The 19568-nt window shown below is 36.8% G+C and overlaps 1 protein-coding gene across 19 annotated transcripts in view; it reads right to left on the minus strand.

Annotated features, from left to right (window-relative positions):
• LOC122789306 (calcium/calmodulin-dependent protein kinase type II subunit gamma) overlaps positions 1–19568 on the minus strand; it is a 2351533-nt gene that overhangs the window by 1527694 nt on the left and 804271 nt on the right. The gene's annotated exons all lie outside the window — the stretch shown is intronic.

The following is a 19568-nucleotide window of genomic DNA, read 5'->3' on the forward strand; positions in this document are numbered from 1 at the left end:
TTTGACAGAATCAAATTATGGCCTCATATTTCAAACAAATGCTCATATATCTGGAACCAAAGGGGTTATGAAAGCAGTATAAATGGCAAACCCTTCAGCACACACTATTTTACAGTGGTAATACTCTTTAGGTTCTAGGTCTTAAACTGAATTTTATAAATCACAGTAAATACAGCAACTATTACATTTATATTTTGTAAACAACTTGCAATATCTCAGCAACCACTGAAGTTACACACATACTGTCAGCAACATTTTATTCATCTAGCTGAGAGCTATCATAAAAGAATAAGGAGTTCTGTCTGTCTGTGTTACTTGGTTAAGATATTTGGAAAAATGTGAAAATTATACCCACATAAATTATCATAAAAGCAACAGTTAATATCTGTACCTGTACTAGACAAAGGTCAAATATTAATGCAGTTGAGTTTGCCATTGTGTAAGCTTTAAGATAAATGTTAAAACTTTGTACATAGCATGGTTTTGGAATTATCGATGCAAATATGATTAAGCAATATTTGATGCCTACAGGCGTCAGAAGGGGTTAACTGTAGATGGACCTGGAGGTGTTACTCGGATGTAATGAGTTAATGTGCCTTTTTTTCTTGAGGTAATGATATCATATCAGCACGTAGACAAAGCTAAATAAAATAAATATGCTTCTATAAGTATGCAGTAAAGAAATGAGCCTAAACATAAAATAAGCAACAAAAGTAAAGAAACGATGGGAATGTTGCAAACATTTCTGAAGAGCTGGGATTCCGGGAATACAAAAAGTATTCTAGTCTCAAAGGATCAGATGAGTCTGCTTGTCTGACAAAATGCAAAATAAAAATGAAAAGTAAGTCTTATTTTCAGGTAGCTTCAGCATAGATGGATGGATGGCTGCAAGGTACATCACAAAGATTTCACTGAAACAAAGGGCATAGAGCTGCATGCAGTACTTGGAGCGCTTTTAGGTACCCAGGTGTCCTGCTATGCAAGAAATACACACCACTTACTCCTGAAGGATTCAGAGAATGCAACTTTCTAAAGGGATACGACAACGGTCAAAAAATTTAGTGTGAATGAACGAAAAAGTCCACAAATAAAGCTGACTAAAGCTGGCAGTGCTTTCAGCCTAGTTTATGAACTAAATGCCACACTGAGTATGCCTTTAACCAGGCTGATTGAGATCAGAGTAAAACACAGATCAATGCTGATGGAGAGTTGCAGGACTGTTAAACGGTAAGTGCAACATGGCATATAGCTAGGGGCCATGCCATGTAACAGAAAGCACAGCTAATACCTGTTATTTTAGGATTAAGTGCAGAGAAAAATGCTGTCTTGTTCATTCTTCTGGTATATACATTATCCAGACCACCAGCTGCTTGGTATAATCACTGCATTTGTTGTGAAATAATACTCTTGTGGTTTCACTTCCAAATCTGCGTGCTGTTTTCAGAAAGCTAGGGTTTTCTAAGCTGTGCAGCTCACACAAAATCATGAATCACTGCTTCAGAGGATTCTACTCCAGTAAAGCAGTCTGTGGGAGGCCCGGATCATCTTATTGGAGAAGCGACATGCAGGCCAAGTGGTCATCATCAGAAAGCTGGAGGCAATATGGCAAAGCAGTCTTGTCAGAACACCAGCAAAGATACAACTCACCCAAACAATGAAAAATATGAGGCAGTGTCACATTGCTTTGTACTATTTATCTGCCTATATGCAAGCCAGCGCTGGAATAACGCAGACCGTATGTAACTTGAGATGGAATCTGAGATTCCAAAATGTTGCATATTATTATATGGTTTCAAACAAGAAATAACATGACCAATAGAGAGAGAGAAAAAAAACACTATTAATTTTGCCAAGTATCTTCTAAAGTCCAGTCAGTAAATCAGAGTTGACCCTTTTTTCTTTATTTTTTTTTCAGTGAAATTATCTCAAATTTCTAACAGTCTAAACAAAGTACAAATTATTGTTCCAACATACCACATACAAGAATTTACTGTGTAACCCAATTAAGACACCTTCATTTAATTTGATTTTTCCTTTAGAACCCCTTTGTTACCAAAATGTTTTACATATACACATACTCGCACATGCATGCATACACACACACACACACACATATATATATATATATATATATATATATATATATGTGTGTGTGTGAAGCCGCGGTGGTGGTGCTGTGATAGCGTTGTCGCCTAACAGTAAGACGTTGTCTTGTTCGATTCTCAGCGAAAGCGTCTTCTGTGTGGAGACATGCGTGAACGGGCGTACCTTCGTTGAAGGTTGTGCGTCAGGCCTGGCAAGTCGGTACATAAAAATCTACTGCCAATCATTAGCGGACCGGAATTCCGCTGTGGTGACCCCTAACTGGGAAAAGCCGAAAGATACAACATATATTTTGTGCGTGTGTGTGTGTGTGTATATATATATATATATATATATATATATATATATATATATGTATTTGACAACTATGTACACACACACACATACAGATAGCGTGTGACATCATGCATTGTAGACATAGCTAGATAGATAAAAAGATGGATAAAGACAGACCTGTCGTGCATTGACTATATGGCATCCTTTTATTTTAGGCTAAAAGTATGTTGCAATTTTTTCTTCTTTATGCCTCTGAAATGACAAGTTAGAGTAAAGGGTTAGGGATACAAGCCATTTGTTGTAGTACAGGGTTGGATTCCCTCACCTTCATTTGCCTATCGTGCAGCCTTTAACAAATCACTTAGACAGTGGCTGGGGAGCAAATGGGCACTATATGTCTAGGCTTCTCAATGGTCTCCTAGACTTCATGCCTAATAACTACTATGAACTCTGCTTCATTACTGTGGTAGCATCTCTCTTATGAAGATGAAAGTTTTATGTTTTATTAGTGTATATCATTGTGAATAAGATGATTAACACATTTTTACATGTTAATTTACTTTATTTACTTCTATCTTTCTTAAAAGTCAGGAAGATGTACAGCCCAAATGGTTGTGGGGAGGGGGTGCACGGAGGCTTGCTTCCCATATCTGTTTTAACTGGATGCAGTCTAGTTAGCAGGGAAGTGGTAATGAGCATAACTCATTTAAGAATATAATAAAATATGTAAGCCCACGGCAAGCACAAGACAACCAGCAATAAAATAGCCAGTCTAAAAAATAAATCTTAAAAACAGCTGGTAGTCTATCCACGGAGAACTTTTAAGCAAACTTAGTTCTTTGATAGAAAACACACCTTCTTGTAAGCAAAAAATGTCCATTCAGACCAGTTCACTTCGTATTGCAAACCAAAGGAGTCTCTTCAGACCTTCCCAAAAATAAAGCTCGGACTTTGCAGTCATAGGTAGTTGCAAACAAGTAGTAAAGAATCCAAAATATAAAATCAGGCGTATGAACAGCAGACAATAGTTTAATCCATGGACAGGTAAGCGCTTTCGCAAACAGCTTTTTCAAACCATAATGCGCTCATTAAAACAAGTTCAGCTATATATACTAAACAACAATTGATTAATTGACACAATTATGAGCAATTTTGAAAACAATTAAAATCTAAGCCAGTCTAAAAGTGATATACTACATGACATGAAAATCATACATTTAAACAGTCAGATTCAGACCTCCAAGCAGACACTAATATTGTTCTAACCTAATCTGTTATAGAATAATTATATTCAAATATAGCCTTATAATGTATAAATAATTTTTTATATTAAAAATCTATTTAATTTAATATCTACAAAGATATATTTTATAAAATTTATAAATTTGTAACATTTATAAATGACAATTTGAACATAATAATAAATATAAATAATGATTATCTAAATTAAATTCTACGTCTCCTATTCTTTAATATTGGCTTTAATGGGACTCTATCATTCAAGCCTGGGGACAGGTGAGCCCTGGTTTTAATTATCCATTGTGTTTCTGTGGACTCTGTATGATTTTTAATGTCTCCACCACGTGTATTGGGAACTACTACTTGTAAAACTGAAAATAGAAATTTATGTTCATTTGTGTTTATGACATGTTTTGATAATGCATTCACCTCTGATTTTATACGAATTTGATAAAGATGTTCCCTAATGCGCTCCTTGAGCATTCTGTCAGTTTTACCTATATAATAGGACAGACAGCTTGAACATCTAGCAATATACACTAAGTGTTTAGTCTCACAAGTTGCATTTACTCTAATGTTATAATATTCACCTGTTATTGGATGTATAAATGCATGCATATCTGTTAGAAAACCACAGAAATTACATTTATTACAGGGTTTCAGTCCATTATAAGTCACTGAGGTGACGTTGTTCTTAGTCTCTGAGCAACATAATATTTTATGCAAATTTTTCTTATTTTTATACGCAAATTTTGGTGCTGTTTCAATATGTTTGGAGACCTCAGGGTCCAATTTCAGGAGGTCCCAATATTTGTATATGAGTTGTTTTATATGATAGATGTCCTGTGTATAATATAATGTAAATCTAACTGCACCTTCTTTCTTAATAATTTCGTTTTTAGTCTTTAGTCTATATTCATTCAGGCCTTCATCAGAGAATATAGGACTAGCTCTTTCTTGTCGCAATTCTTCTACTTCCTTAAATGCCTTGCTAATTTCTCTAGGAGTATAGTTTCTTTGACAAAATCTATTCTCTAACTCTAATAACTCTTTTTTAAAATCATTATTGTCCGGGTAAAGTCTAGAAATCCTCATACCTTGGCCCTTCAGGACATTTCTAAAAACATGTGGGGGGGGGGAATTTGCGTATAAAAATAAGAAAAACATGTCATAAACACAAATGAAGAACATAAATTTCTATTTTCAGTTTTACAAGTAGTAGTTCCCAATGCACGTGGTGGAGACATTAAAAATCATACAGAGTCCACAGAAACACAATGGATAATTAAAACCAGGGCTCACCTGTCCCCAGGCTTGAATGATTGAGTCCCATTAAAGCCAATATTAAAGAATAGGAGACATAGAATTTAATTTAGATAATCATTATTTATATTTATTATTATGTTCAAATTGTCATTTATAAATGTTACAAATTTATAAATTTTATAAAATATATCTTTGTAGATATTAAATTAAATAGATTTTTAATATATAAAAATTATTTATACATTATAAGGCTATATTTGAATATAATTATTCTATAACAGATTAGGTTAGAACAATATTAGTGTCTGCTTTAAGGTCTGAATCTGACTGTTTAAATGTATGATTTTCATGTCATGTAGTATATCACTTTTAGACTGGCTTAGATTTTAATTGTTTTTAAAATTGCTCATAATTGTGTCAATTAATCAATTGTTGTTTAGTATATATAGTTGAACTTGTTTTAATGAGCGCATTATGGTTTGAAGAAGCTGTTTGCGAAAGCGCTTACCTGTCCATGGATTAAACTATTGTCTGCTGTTCATACGCCTGATTTTATATTTTGGATTCTTTACTACTTGTTTGCAACTACCTATGACTGCAAAGTCCGAGCTTTATTTTTGGGAAGGTCTGAAGAGATTCCTTTGGTTTGCAATACGAAGTGAAATGGCCTGAATGAACATTTTTTGCTTACAAGAAGGTGTGTTTTCTATCAAAGAACTAAGTTTGCTTTCTCCGTGGATAGACTACCAGCTGTTTTTAAGATATAACTCATTTAAGGATGTGGTACCCGAACTCAAACTGTAATCCTTTTATTAATAGGCTCATATTGTTTAAAATGACTACGTGCAAAATGCATAATTTCCATTCTTTCACATCAAGAATTAATCTGCTAAGATTCATATACTTAATGCATGTGTTGAAAACCATCCATAGACCATTTCGTACGATGCTGATACAGTCTACACTGGTGAGCAGGGTAGAATCATTGGCATGTTGTATTAACTGAAGCCTGATATTATGTTGGTGCATTGCTTGTAGCAGATTAAGACAGGAGGGGTCCACATATGAATTTCTATAGTACAACAATACACAACTTGTAATGTGAGGAGACAGAGTGAGTTTTGGCAAATGTAAGCATGTGTAAAATGAGACAGATAGCTACTGAAACAGTCCAACTCTAGTTGGATCCATAAAACAAGGACTTTGATCTAAAACACAGTAGGAGTGTGCAGGACTTATGCTAGAACGCAGTAATGTTATCCGCAAGTTTAACACATGCTATACTAATGCTGTGTCCAGGTCTGAATCCATGTTGGTTTTGCACTACAAGATTATAATATGGCAGAAACATTTAGAGTTGCCGGCTTGCCACTCTTTTAAGAACTTCATTTAATTTGCTTAGTATGCTCTTTGGTTAACTGTCTATTTTTTTTACTTCACTTCTACATCCTATTGTGAATAGGATGACTTAACAAGTGTGTTACCAGGATTTTTGGAATTGTTTACTAACCTTCAAAAAGCAGCTCCTACAAAAGTGTGTATATTCTGCTACAATTCAACAACAACTAGTAGTTCTTAACCATATTCCAAGCCACAAACAGTGTCAAATGGCTAAAATATACCAACTCTACAAGCTTGTACTGTCCAGCTGATAAGTGTGCCACATTAAGGAAGCATGTAGCCATAACTCTCAACTGTCTAGCTTTTTGCACAATATCCAGATTCTTTCCTCATATTTTTGGCCTATTTCTCAGAAAATTTACAGTTTTCTGGCAAATGATTGTGGACTGAAGGCACTAAATAATGACAGACATTTAAGTTTCAGACTTAATATCCTTCAGAAAATGCGTGCCAAAACACAACCATTTATTCTAGCATCTTTCTAAGTTTATAACAGCAAGATATAAAATATGTCCATATTTTTGGGCCTTTGTCCCCACCCCCATTATTTTTGGCTTTGTCTAGATATCTTGTGCTAAGAAGTTGAGAGGAATGCACATAGCCATGCTCACACAGCCACTCACAATACTAAAAATCTGCAGACACAAGCAGGGTTCTGGTAACACAAGGCAATATTGAGGGAACTACAATGGTTAAAAATCTGCAGTTCTAAGAATGCATGTTAAGTATTGGCTCCTACAAAGAAATAAAAACTGCATTGTAAATAACTGATGTTCACATGTTCGCATGGACAACTTCCTCTTGCAAAGAAACAAAATAATTTGCCTTCAGATCTTTGATACTGCATTATCCTTTGGTAGACAGCTGTTGATGCATTTGATGAAGATACAAATGAGCATATGCAGTTTAACTAAACAAAGAACTGTGCTCAGCTATAGAATATTTTGTCTGAATCAGAACATACAGTGAATATGCAGGTTTTACACCCTTATCACTGTTTCTGAAACAAAAAAATGGTAAATTGAAATCCACAGATATTTCAATCTCTCGTTCTGTCTAGCTGTTTGTTTGACTTGCACAGCTGATCTCTTTCCTTTTTCCAAAATACCTTATACAACAGCAAAGAAAAAATACAAGGCCTTTAGCCTACTTTTCTCTTGTTCACTGTGGAAAATTAGGTACCAAACCATTAATCATACCTCTTGACTGTCCAGATTTTCACACACAGTTCCAGATTTTTGCCTCATATTTTTAGTCTGTTCCTCATAAAATTGATGGTTTTCTGGAAAATCACTAAGGACTTAAGTCAGAAAATTATGACATCATTGAATTATCAGACTTCATACCTTTAAGAAAATTCATGCTACTGTAAAATCTATTCTTCTATTAACTTTCTAAGTTTGTAAGAGTAATATTTAAAAATTGTCCCCCTTTTGTGTCTTTCTCCCCCCATTATTTACAGCTTTGTAGAGATTTCATTTGCTAAGAGGTTGAGAGGTATGCCACTGTCTACATATTAAAACATTTTATTTATCAGTGAAAAAACCTAACAGTGTTCACAGTGAAATTAATTTCTCAGATACACTGTAGTAGTTAGGGCATTCTCAAGTAAGTCTCTTTTGATTTGAAAGACTGGACTATTAAGCTTAACCCTTACATTTTATGTAGCTTTTGAGTCACCTCAGCTCCATTTTATATGAATTTCAGATACGCGATCCAGTTTCACATAAAACAATATATACTGTCGTAAATGTTCAATTAAAAGATCTAGGAAATAAAACGTTAAAGAAAAGTGGTGGCGGAAGGTAGGGAAATGGACCAGATGAATGATAAGTCCTTAGACTTCATAAGAAACCTTTAAATATCTATCCATATAAATATATGCATAAACAGGTAAAAATGGAGAGTACTGTTCTAGAAAACAATACTGTAAGACCTGAATTATATATATTCTCTAACTGAAATGCGTTACGAACATCAAAGCAGATAACCGAAAATTTCTTAACACTACGCTCCATTTATTAATCAAATGCTTATCAGATTTTTCCTATTTGGGTGAAAAGCTCCTTAAGGTAAAATGATTATGTCTTGAAGTGTTTATTAACTTTTATTATCTTAGTTATAAGTCTATAGTCAAAATTTAATAGGGAGCATGAAATATAATCTGAAATTTCATGTTGAGCTCTATCTTCCTTCTTAATTTAACCTAATTGTAAAGGGTTGCATAGTCATGGGGTTTTGGGGGGGGGGGGGCATAACTAGCAATACCAAAGAAATCAAAAAATTTTTATAGTTGGGTAATAACAGATTTTCTAATACTAAATACATTTCTAATGTCAATTAATGTGGACCTGATGTGTGATTAGTTCTATTAAGATTAGTTGTTCACTTCCCCTACATCCAGTTACACACTAATAGTGCTATAATACTACCAGAAGTACTGTAATAGTACATTCCAGCAGCACTCCTCTGATGTTCTTTTCCATCCAGACACATTTTCATGTTTGAACGACTAATAATGCGGATTTCAGAATATCAACAGCAATGACAGTATAGTATGCTGGGGCGGTAGCGCTGTTACCTCACAGCAAGAGGTTCTCCCGTTCGATTTTCGGCTGGGCTTGGGAGTGCCTTCTGTGTGGAGTCTGCATGTCCTCCCCGCAGTTGGGTAGCGTTCGAAAGACATGCGTGCGTAAATGGGCATACCATCGTTGAAGGTTTGGCGTCGAGCTGGCACCTCGGCGTTTCGTAAAAATCTACTGCCAATCATTAGTGGATCGGAGTTCTGCTGTGGTGACCCCTTACCGGGAAAAAGCCGAAAGACAACAACAGCAATGATAGTATCCTTCATGCAAGTTTGGTGTGACTCTGCTTATATGTAGTTAGTGGGTGGGGTAGGGTAGAGATAATATTGTTATGTTGTAAAGGGGATTGAGGAATAGAGGGGGGGTACAGAGATAAAATGATACATTAGTTACTCGAGTATCATAGGTTTTATACAGACCTGGCCCTAATATGCAGTGTCTCAGCTTCATGGCATCTTAGGATTAAGACAAGACAAATGACAGGTTAGGAGAGAAACCACAAGTGATTAAAAATACCACTTTCTCAATTAACTAATACAATACCTCAGTTACAAAATGTAAATATTCTTTCTAGGTGCCTCTATTAGGGGCCATCAGCAGAAGAGTAAAAGTGCAAGACCACTTCATGACCTAGGAGAAGTTTAAACCATTTGTTATGGAAGAAGTCTTCATAAAGACTGCATTGGTTTTATTACTTCAGATTTGAAATCACTACTTAGTCAGAAGCTGGTAGACATACTGCTAGCACTAGCAACTGGCAGTACTAATCTGAGTATGACTCTTATACAAGTGGCCAACTTCCTTATGGGGTGTAGCCGCATTTCTTACTCATCTCTACCACTATTTCCACACTGAGACAGTGGTAGAACTATAGCCTCAAAACACTCATTACCCTTTCTGACCACACTGCAGTGATCATAATAATTAATTTCCATGACCTGCAGCTGGCGACATGTAATGGAGAGGTCAGCTGTTCAGTTTACTCATTTTAAACATTTTTAAGGGCTGGCCCAACTGAAGAGGACAGTTTTGCTGACTAACAAAATGTGTAGCTCCAAAAATGGTTTTCCTAAGCTAGTCAAGCAAAACTGAAAGTGTCATATAACCTATGATCAAGAATGTTTGGGTCTGCCAGAAATTAGAATTAACCTCAGTCAAACCTATTACGTCAAGAAAAGCAAACAGACTTCTGTTAACTTCACTCCAATCCCACAACCTTAAATATTCTTAACACGAGAATGTGCTATACCCTCAGTACTAATTATTATGTTAGAAGTGACTTTACCAGATTCTTTGTTTAACGCAAAGCATGTAATTACTTTTAACTCTCTACCCCTTCAGGGAATGAAACGATTACTGCCTCGCTACTCAGTCATACTGGGCCTTCACAATATTTGTTTTGGAAACATGACAATGGTTCACATCAGAACTTCTGTAATTCATAAGACTTGACATTATAAGAGATGCACTGACTCACTTAAATGGTCTGATTACGGCTTTACCAACAAAGTACAACAAAATGAGCTTCCTTCCACATTTTGTTATCAGTTTCCTTTGGTATTTCCAGGTTAACTACTGATGTGTCAATCATATGTAACAAACCGACTTCTCACTGCCATGAATACCTTTCAACTGCCCAGATTTTCGGCTCATATTTTGTCTGTTCTTCATAAAATCTGTGGTTTTCTGACAACTCTATGAGAAGATGTGAGGATTGAAATCAATAAATACTGACCTACATTTGAGTTTCAGACTTCAAATCCTTCAGAAAATATATGTTAAAACAAATCCTGTTACTCTAGCAACTTTCTAAGTTTATAAGAGCAATATTTAAAATATGTCCCTATTTTTGGGCCTTTATCCCCCTATTTTATCAGGCTCTATCCAGGTTTTTGGCATTAAGAAGTTCATAGGTATGGATTTCAGTCACATGCGACATGATACTACTAAAGTTCTGCTTTTCAACAACTGTAGACACGACTGCACAGCCATAAATCCAATCCCGGCAACTGCTTCGCTTTGTGGCAAAAGATTACAAAGATCTAATGACAAGATAAATGTCATCACATCACAGCTCCCTTACACAGCATACAGGATAGCATCAAAGTGCAACTCAAAAGACATGCAGTACAAAACCTAGGTCTCCGACATTACCCTCCATTTCTATTTCCAGTTATGCAGTGCTTTCCATACAAATTCTTAGGACACATTCCTCAAGTACGCATACATCTATGATGATATCACATGATCGTTACACTACTTGTAAAATATATGCCTCATTCACAGTCAGAAATACATGTGAGAATGGACAGCGGACACATCACCTAACAAGTTGCTTTTTTATTTCTCTGGGGTATGGGTCAAGGCAATGCCACTATAAACCTGCCATCTGGAAAAGAGTAGAGTATGACAAAGAGGGCAGTCAATTCCTTCATGTTGTTTTGCACACTTTGTATTGCAGCACATCTTTTATACATTTACACAACAGGAAAATCACACCAGATACCTGAAATTGTTTCTGAGGGGCCTGTCTCACTCAATACCAGTGTCATGTATTCACAATCTTAACAATTTGTTGATAGGCCAGAGAGCAAACCGAAGGTTCTAACAGAATAAACATTTTTCCAAATCTTCCAAAATACAAATGTGTGGCCACCAAATAACAGAACAAGACTAAGTACTGTACAGAAAGTTAATGCACTTGGTTCTAACATAGTTTGAAGCTGTCCATCTTTAAAAACAACAAAAAATACTGATAATTGGTACCCAATCATTAAATAGCTATCTGATGTCATTAAATGCACAAAGATTTTTTTTTTTCATTTTACCTTAAATACATTACAATGTGTGTGTGTGTGTGTGTGTGTGTGTGTGTGTGTGTGTGTGTGTCCAACTGAGTAGGGATAAATGTAATGTAGTTTTTATCAATTATGATGGAAGCATGTGCAAGCTGCATCTTTAAGATGTTTAACTTTGAAACCTCCTCCTTTACCACTGCTGGAAGATTATTTCCTATGTCTTACTCCATATTGGTCAGAACTCTCTTAACCTTTTGATGGTCTGACGCATGGTATGACCAAAGTAATCACTTTGTCTTGACAATCTCTCTGAATATAATTGGTTTCTAACGGATTTCTTTTAGAAAATGGTCAATGGACCAGTTTAATTACATTAAAAACATTGTGCGTAACAGTAGTTTAGCCTTGCTAGGTACAGCTAGACAAATTAATCTTTTAGAAGGGCACAGTTGTGGTTATGTGAATCACTATGGAACACAAGCCTACATATTATTTCAGCATTTTGAAGCTTTTGTGTGTTTCAGCTAGAATGAAGAGATAACAGTGGAGGGCCATATTAAATTTTAGGAATGAAAACATTTCTCAGCAAAGCCTCAGTGGGCAAATGATGAGAGGAGATTGGAAATGTTCTTACATAGGTTTTAGTTGGGCAAGCATTTTTATTGACAACCCGGTCACTATGCAGTGCAAAAGTAAAGACAAAGTTTAGAATAAGACATCTTTACTAAGTTACATTACGGATTGTTCCAAGTTTTTCAGTAAGGTTGGGGGGGATTAGCTAGCTTTTGATAATAGGCAATTAGTATTACACTGTTTTCTTTTCAGGAACCGATCATTAGTCTGTTGCTCTGCCCTGTTGCTGAAAGATGGGAAAGCAGACTACAATGTGTGTTTTAGTTGGTAGTACTTTTGCTATAGTCAATGAATAAAGGATCTTCAGCAGGGGAGTAGAGGGCACAGAACTCACCATCTGTGTACTCCACTGTTCAAGGTACAAACTTTGCAAAAAAGGAATAGTTGCCACAAATATCTTCCAGGTAGCTGTTAAGCCAAAGTACAGCATTAGTATCAAACTGAGTTTGCCAAGTTTATTAAATAGAAATGGGTGACTAACACTTTCAAATGCCCTCGTCATATCTACAAACAGACCAGCCATAAGGAGGCCATCACTCATACTGCAATAGATGCTATTAACAAATCTAGTATGACAGATTTCCAGTGAAATAAAACAACAAATGCCTAGTTAAATATAAAACAGAAAGGAGGTTTAATAAAGGAAGTTGGAATCTCATGCAATCATTATTTCTAACATATCAGAGCAGAAGTCTATTATTAAGGAAGGAAACAGAGGCCTGACAGTTTATGAGCTTTTTGTGACTGTTGTATCAGGATCTAAGCAAAGACATTCATTCAAAATTAAGCTTATTATTCTTGCCTGTGGGAACATATTCTCTGGCCATTCTATCTAGAAAAATTAAAAGCATTTGATTAGTATGGTAGCAAAGATGCAAAATGTAAAAAATATACAAATCTGCAACTGCTTTTACACTGTAAAAAGGTAACAAAATGTGAAGTGTACCAACGCTGAAGAAAATAAAGATTAGTTGTCTAAGAACTTACCATAACGACAGATGTCTTCCTCTTCTCTGTTGCAGTATTCTTTAAATGACAGAGCTGCCTGCCAAAGCAACCCGAAGTCGGCCAGCACACAAAAGTCTCTTACTACTGTAAGGTGCACGGTACGTCTGACATAGGCTGCTGTTGGATGTAGGCCATAAAAATAACATACCCATGCACCATCCTCAGAACTGAAGCCTCAGGTGGAGAGAGAATCAATGCATCCAAGAACCAAAGGAAGTAGGGAAGGAGGGTGGGACAGAATACTACAACAGAGAAGAGAAGGACATCTATTGTTAGGGTAAGTTCTTACACAACCTATCTACATTCTTCTGTTCATCTGTTGCACTATTCCTTACTCTAGGGAGAATACCAAAACTCATGCAGAAAGGCAGGTGGAGGTGGCAGAAGAATTTTTCAGGAAACCATGAAGAATGACCCTGGCAAACCCTGCCCTGGATCTGGAGATAGAACCCAGTTTGTAATGTTTGGTGAAGGTGTGGACTGAGGTCCATGTAGCTGCTTCTAGAATGGAGTTAGTGTCCACTCCTTTGAGGAAGTCCCCTGAGGAAGACACTGCCCTAGTAGAGTGAGCTTTGACTATGCCAGGAAGGGCTTTACAATGGTAGGCACAGCAGAAAGAAATGGATTTGGAAATCCAGTTGGAGATGGTCTGCTTGGATACAGGCAATCCCAGAGTCTTGGGGTGGAAAGACACAAATAGTTGGTCTAATTTCCTAATATGTCCTATCAGTTGTACATAAATGATAATTGATATACGTATTCACATTCATATGTACATTCATACTCATACATATTTACATTTGTTTTTATATTCATTCATATTTATTTATATATATTTATGTTTATATTTATACATATATATTCATGTTCATATTTATAACATACTTAAACATATTTATACATATTTATGTTTATATATATTTATTTAATTTATCCACATCCACTCACATTCTAATATATATTTAGTGGACATAAACATGAACTCGCAACATCTTCCTAAATTTATACATTTTATATTACATCATTCAAGTCATTATCTCAACACATAAATGTGATGATAGGTACAGTTTTTCTTGCTGTCATATATATATGCTTGTGAAATATGTAATTTCATTTGATATAAGCATAATTTACTTGATATAAGGACAATTTAATTTTCACTTGATACACTAATGTAATGAAAAACATAAAATATATATGTGTATATATCTACTATGTGTATATATTTATTACCATCAATTTCATCTGTTCCACTTTTTTAAAATAACCACTACCTTTTAAAATAGCTTTTTAAATTAGTTAATTGAGTAATTGCTCATGAATTTTAATCAGCCTATTCAGCATTAAGTATTTAAAGTGTGTGTACTTGTAACAATGGTTTTGGATCTGATGAAGCTACGTTTAGTGAAAGCGCTTATCCTTTTGTTTCTACAATAAATGGTTCGTTTTATTATTTCGTTTTATCTGGATACATTTGGAATTTTCAGAGTGCTTTACTGAAGAAATACCTCACCCGTGCACTTGTTTTATTTAAACTGCTCAATAATTTCCTAAAGGGTTTAGTCTTGTGGAGATAGAACTTGAATTGTCTGTGTACATCAGGTGCGTGTAGGATCCTATCACTATTATTTTGGGGAGAGGGGAAAAAGGTTGGCAAATGAATGGCCTGGTTTAAGGACAATTCATTAACTACCTTTGGCACAAAGGAAGGATTGGTGCAAAGAGAAACCCTGTCTTTTTGGAAGCTCAGGAAGGGTGGAGAAGCCATCAGGGCTTGAAGCTCTAAAACCCTCCTGATGGAGGTTATTGCCACAAGGAGAACAGTTTTCCAGGTACAGTGTTTGGCGGAGCTAGAAAAGGCTGGCTCAAAAGGCACTTGAGTCAGTTTCTCTAGCACAAAGTTAAGATTCTGAGGGGGCTACAGGTCACCTGGGAGGATGCCTTTATGAAATTGTTTGGCCTCAAATCTGGAAGCTTAAGGAGGTGAAAGAGGCAGACATGCAGAGATAGCTGACAAATATGCTTTTATAGAGGAATAAGCTAAGCCCGCACTGAGCAATTCACACAGATATGAAAGAACCAAAGGGGGAGTCCACAGTAAGCGGGTCCAGGTTTATAACAAATCACCAAAAGGAAAATCTCTTCCATTTGGAAAGGTAAGATTTCCTTGTATTGGGTTTCCTGACCTCCTGCAGGACTTGAGGCATGTCCTCAGAGTAAAGATGTCTGAAGGGAATCAGGGCTCTATCAACCACAGGGTTAGTTGAAGAGTTTCCAGGTGTGGGTGGATCAGGGAGCTCTTGTTCTGTGTGAGCAAGTCCACCCTGTGAGATAGCTTGTGATGAGTACCCTTGGATGGTGTAGAAGAAGGGGGAACTAGCACAGTCTTGGCCAATAGGGAGTCACCAGAAAGAGTTTTGGTCTTTCCTGTTGAATTTTCAGCTGGATTTTTGGCATGAGTGGTAGGGGAAGTTATGCATAAAGAAACTTCCCCTTCCAAGAAACCGACAGAGCATCTGATTTCCATGCCTGAATATGTGATTTCTGGCACAAAGTTTTGGAAGTTGTTTGTTCAGGGGGAAGGCAAATTTGTGGAATACCCCACTGGTGGACAATGTCCAGGAATACATCCCTTTGAAGCATCCATTCATGCGCCTGTGCTCTGTATCTGCTCAATGTGTCTGACACTGAGTTCTGACTGGAAGGGACGTAGACCGCTTGAAGAGATATTTCCAGTTGGCAAGCTAGTTCTCAAGCCTGTAAGGCTAGTCTGCAAAGGAGGTAGGATCTTGCCCCCCCCCCCCACTCTGCTTGTTTACATACCACAGAACAGTTATATTGTCTGTGTACATTCACAGCTGTCCTGGCCTCAGGAGAGGTCGGAAGGCCTATAAGGCTAGGACCAGTGCCTTTATTTGCTTTACATTTATGTGGTCTTTTATCTGAGAGGGGTTCCACTGACCTTGAACTGTATGTGGACCCAGAGCTGCTCCCCAACCTGCACCTGAAGCATCTGTGTATAGGTCCAGAGATGGAGTCAATGAGTGAATGGAAAGCACTGGGTTTATGAACAATTGTCATATCCATCACTGCATCTCTTTCTTGAGGCAGGGTAGTAGTGGTATTGGAAATTCTAGTGGGTGGGCATGCTGAGACCACACTGACTCAGGAACCATTGGAATTTCTTCAAGTTGAGCCTTGCCAGGGGTAGCATAGGGATGGTACAGGCCATCAGTCCTATGATTCATAGAAACTGTCTTGCAGACAGGCATTTTAGGGGGGAGAATGTCTGAGAAAACTAGGGATATCTCCTGGGCCTTCTGGGGGGGGGGGGGTCATTTTGTCAATTTGGAATTTATACCCCAGAAAGACCTGATTTTGACATGGGGGGTTATGTAATTTTATATGAACTTCAGTTAAGATGGAGACTGTTTGCTTTAAGCATTAGTGAGACAATGCCTATGGACTTTGTGACATTTGTAGCTTGGAGGCAGACGTACTATAATCATCTTCATTTAGTACAGTTTAGGAGCTAGACAGCCAATAGTGTTTTTTTTTGAAATACCATGCAGTTGTTAAAATGGTTTTATTTTACATTTCTTTGTGCATAACTGTTTGCATATTTAATTTTAAACTGTACTGCATAATTTCTTGCATACGAATTTTCATTTAACACATTTCAAGAAACTGTGGCTAAAGGGTTATTAAAAGAGAACCGCACCCAAAAATTGAAAAAAAAAAAAACATGTTTGTTCTGCAAATCTTGAACTTTTCTGCATTGCTAATGCCTCTGTATCAAAATATATGGTTACTATTTTCTAATTCATTATACCCCAAAATGGTTTGAAGGAGGCTGCCATAGCTAGCATTATTTTGTTTTACAGTCAATGCCTTCACCTTTCCTTATGTCATGTAAGAATGACAGAAAGAAATTCTTATGATGAGGGGACCATTTAATGTAGTTTTCTCTCTCATCAGTTGGGAGCATTGCTGTATCTGCTAACTTTTCATCAGTCCATATTTTTAATTACTTTGCTTCCTTTTAGTCTCATTAGTGACCATCTCTGTTGCAGCATTTTAAGGAATGTTTGAATGACAGGCTTGACAATGTAGCAGAGTTAATTGTTCTTTTCAAAGTAACAACTACAGTTCAGGGTTCAAGTGTGAGAAATATGACCCCTTTGATTAACAGTAGTTACTTGGATTGAGAGGGCTTATGCTGCATTCATAGTTTTAAAAACTGTAGCTAGAATTAAAGTCTTTGATGATGATCTTCTTTCCCCAACTCCAAAAGAAACATGCATGTTTGCAGAAATTACAGTAGAGAAATCATGCAAAATCATATACTGACAGAAAGCAAGAAGAAGAGTTAGATTTACACATTTGCTTTCTTTCTTTGTGGCACTGAGTTTTATTCAAGGGAAAGTCATTTGCATCTGAAAACTAAGCTTGAAACCCTTTGTTCAGAATCCAGTTTACACTATTTATCTGAGGTGTGATGCTGGCAATCTGTAACAGATAAGGCACATTTAAATGCCATTGTTTTCTTTATGGCTCTGTAGTTGGGATGAGCGACCTAAATTAATTACTGTGCCACTCTTAGTAGCTGTTGTGATGTAACAGATGAGACAAATTCAGGCAAGAAAGGCAAAAATAATTATTAAATTATGTTTTTTTCCTGTATATAAAGTGTTAAGTCTTGGATTACAGGGAAGAAAAAAAACTTTTTGGAAAGGAAAAACTTGACTTTTGGGTGGAGTTCTCCTTTAATGTATTACAACGAGAACTGCACAAAAATTGGCAAATTGTAACTGTTGGCTTTGGCCTATAGAGGAAAGTGGATGCTCAACTCCCATGAGCTAAAAGTACAGCTGGGTCATTTAAGAATCATACAGTGATCGAGGCCTTGTTGTGTTAGATTGGATTAGTTGACAGCAGTTTGTTTGTCTTTCAGCTTTTCCCGGTAAGGGGTCACCACAGCGGAACTCCGGTCTGCTAATGATTGGCAGTAGATTTTTACGAAATGCCAAGGTGCCAGCTCGATGCCCAACTTTCAACAAAGGCACGCCCATTTAACACACATGTCTTTCGAACGCTACCCAACCGCAGAGAGGACATGCAAACTCCACACAGAAGGCACTCCCAAGCCCAGCCGAGAATCGAACGGGAGAACCTCTTGCTGTGAGGTTAACAACGCTACCGCCGTACCACCGTGGCAGTCACAGCAGTATGCTTCTATAAAACTGGGAAGATGTAGTGAAGTGATGCTGAAAAGGTAATCAGTGAATGCATGCAGTAAGTTTGGTCAAGATACAGTTACTGTTGGTAGCAAGCTCAGTGGTAGAGAGGCAGATCCCTACCTGATGCGGAGGAAACCTTGGTACTACTAACAGTCCTGGCTGGGGAATAGGAAAACAGTGGTGAGTCTGATGGTTTGTCCATCTGGGGGAGGGAAGTGTGTTTTGGTTAATGGTGCCACTCTCTCAGCATGCACCATAGAAAGCATTATGGATATCCTAGTACACATCTGTGGGATGCCATGCTTGCATTACTGGATGTCTATTGAATGGGGGCAGATTTAGAGGTAGGATGTGTAACAAAAACTTTTCTACTTGACAGCAATACATCATTGGATTGGGATGCTGACCTCCTCTTCAGCCCTGAATATCAGATTAGGTCCAGGGGAATAGTTGGTTTGTGGGAATGTACAGATTGAGCTGGGGCACAAGTTACAGCTAGTTATGAGTTATTAGGAGGGATAAAAAAAAAAGACACAGTTACTGTTACTAAGACAGCAGTGTAAGGCACTATACTGAGAAGAAAGTTGCTGAACTCCTGGAAAGCCAGTGGTTATAACTCTGTTCTTAGATGTACAGTGCAGAGCTTATTTAGTTGGGACTGGTGCAGATTACAGTACAACTCATAATGGCAAGATTCATTTACTACATGCCCTTAATGCTAATTATATCTTAATTACTACAAATTGCTGTGACACCCACAGCCTCACATGAGGGTTCAGTTTAAACAGTTCCATATTTCCTGAAAACATAGACTAAAGTTAACATCTTTGAAAACTGGGATGAAGTTGTTTATGAGGAACTTGATCTCTGGTTGTTTTATAATTTAGAAAATTTGCATGCATTTAAATATCACCTAGCTTATGGTATTCATTACAACACAATTAATGTCAATCCTGTAACCTGCTTATCTTTCTCTACCCAATGATCACTCAATTAAAAGTAAAAAAAATCACCTTTTT

Source organism: Protopterus annectens, chromosome 14.part0, assembly GCF_019279795.1.
Source record: "Protopterus annectens isolate FY-2018-M chromosome 14.part0, PAN1.0, whole genome shotgun sequence".
Lineage (NCBI taxonomy): Eukaryota > Metazoa > Chordata > Ceratodontiformes > Protopteridae > Protopterus > Protopterus annectens.